Source organism: Oratosquilla oratoria, chromosome 1, assembly GCF_046742065.1.
Source record: "Oratosquilla oratoria isolate Oo_2021 chromosome 1, ASM4674206v1, whole genome shotgun sequence".
In the NCBI taxonomy this organism is placed as follows: domain Eukaryota; kingdom Metazoa; phylum Arthropoda; class Malacostraca; order Stomatopoda; family Squillidae; genus Oratosquilla; species Oratosquilla oratoria.
In genome coordinates this window covers 14711235-14713734 of record NC_134777.1, presented here as the reverse complement: position 1 = coordinate 14713734, position 2500 = coordinate 14711235, and positions in this window count along the sequence as shown.

The following is a 2500-nucleotide window of genomic DNA, read 5'->3' as shown; positions in this document are numbered from 1 at the left end:
ATTCTAGCACCGTCTCGTGTATTATGGAGCGCTTTTGTCTTACAGATTGTAGCATCAAGAAGGGAGAGCTGAAGACTAACCTCTTTAAACTCTATAAAGAAGAGGATGAGCGGTGGAGGAAGAAAGGAGGGAGAAGGAGGGGAGGTAAGAGGAAGTAGGGAGGAAGAGGAGGGAGGAAGGAGGGAAATGGAAGGCAGTAGGAAATAGGAGTTAGGAGGGATGAGCTACGAAGTAGGAGGGAGGAGAAAGGAGGAAAGATGAAGGAGGAGGGAGGAGGAAGGAAGAAGGAGGAGAGAGAAGGGAAGAGGGAAGAGAGAGGAGGTGGAAAGAATGAGGAAGGAGGAGTTAGAAGGAAGAAGGGAAGAAGGAGGAGGGAGGAGGAAGGAAGGAAGGAAAGAAAAGGCCATACGAGGTTCTAATGCTGGGAAGATTATAGACCTGCTGGAGGAGAACAGAGTGAGGGAGGAGAGGTTGGGGGGGAGGGGGGAGATTGGAAACCCATGGAGGTGGGAAGAAAGAATGGAGATAAAGGTAATGACTATGGATTGTGGGTAAAGTGGAAGAGGAGTGGAGGAGAAATGATACCGTGGTATGGTGGAAGAGGAGAGAAGGAGAAATGATACCGTGGTATTGTGGAAGAGGATTGAAGGAGAAATGATACTGTGGTATGGTGGAAGAGGAGAGAAGGAGAAATGATACCGTGGTATGGTGGAAGAGGATTGAAGGAGAAATGATACCGTGGTATGGTGGAAGAGAAGGGAAGGAGAAATGATACCGTGGTATGGTGGAAGAGGAGGGAAGGAGAAATGATACCGTGGTATGGTGGAAGAGGAGTGGAGGAGAAATGATACCGTGGTATGGTGGAAGAGGAGAGAAGGAGAAATGATACCGTGGTATGGTGGAAGAGGAGAGGAGAAATGATACCGTGGTATGGTGGAAGAGGAGAGGAGAAATGATACCGTGGTGTGGTGGAAGAGGAGAGAAGGAGAAATGATACCGTGGTATGGTGGAAGAGGAGGGAAGGAGAAATGATACCGTGGTATGGTGGAAAAGGAGGGAAGGAGAAATGATACCATGGTATGGTGAAATACAAGGGTAGCGGGGAAAGTGTTGAAATAGAAGAGGAATAAGAAAGAATATAAGAACGGAGGAAGAGAAGGATGGAATAATGAAAATAAGGATTATTATTATTCCCTCAAGTTTCAGTGACTGAAAACCCGTGTCCCACTCACTAAAATGTAATGCTCCTCGGGTACTCCAATAGATCTCTCTGAAAGAAAAAACAAAACAAAAAACGATGACTCTGTGAATGAAATTGGCATTTGCTGATAAGTTCATCAAATAAACATTATGTGAGAACTTCATAAATCTCTAATAAGCAACACGTCGTACTAATAAAAGCCTAAAGTATATCAGTATGGTTGTGTCTCTATGCCACAGACTCTTTAGAATAGGAAGGGATCAGCATTGGTTATCATATCTCATTATATAAGAGAAAACAAGAAAAATTAAGTTCATGAGGAAGAATCTTCATCTGGGATCTGAAAATGACCAGGAATGAGACGACTCTCTCCGATGTCTGGTCCTCAGGATCCCCACATACATGACCCATCGCTGGTGTCCACTCAGTAGCTCCCTCATCCCATTACTCCCTCAAAGTATGAGAGGCAAAGAGAAGCAGAGAAGGGCAGAGAGAGAGTGAGAGTAAGAGAGAGTGAGGGAGAGAGAGAGGAAGTGAGGGAGAAAGAAGGAGAGCGACGGAGGGAGGGAAGGAGAGTGAGGGAAAGAGAAAGAGACAACGAGAGAGAGAAAGTGAGAGTAAGAGAGAGAATGAGGGAGAGAGAGGAAAAGTGAGGGAGAAAGAAGGAGAGCGACGGAGGGAGAGAAGGAGTGTGAGAGAAAGAGAAAGAAACAACGAGAGAGAGAAAGGGAGAGAAATAGAGAGAAAGAGTGAGAGAGAGAGAGAGAGAGAGAGAGAGAGAGAGAGAGAGAGAGAGAGAGAGAGAAAGGGAGAGAGATAGAGAGAGAGAGAGAGGCGGGGGAACCTAGAGGGTTAGATGGACTCTTCGGGAGGAGGTGAACGAAGACGACGTGGAGACACTTCGAAGTATGAAGGAGCAGGAAAGAGGCTTCTGGAAATCTTGAAGAACAGCCGAAGGTTGTGACACTTTCATTCGCCCTATCTGGTTGACTGTCTGGCTGGTTGTCTGAGTGACTGGTAGACTGGCTGATAGTCCACCCACTTTCCTGTCTACCTGTCTCTCTTTTTCTCTTTCCCTATCTCTCACTTTCTCTTTCGCTTTAACTCTATCCCTTCCTCTATCGTTACCCATTTTATATCCAACTTTATCCATGAATGCAAGGTCTTAAAAAAAACGAAGTGTAGGCGAGGTAGGGGACGATGCATTTCTCCATTGCCAATTGGCACCAATACAGAGGTTGGCACTCCAACTGGCCTGGCACGAGTTCCTTCATATAGAGAAGGGAAATGTTCGTCGAC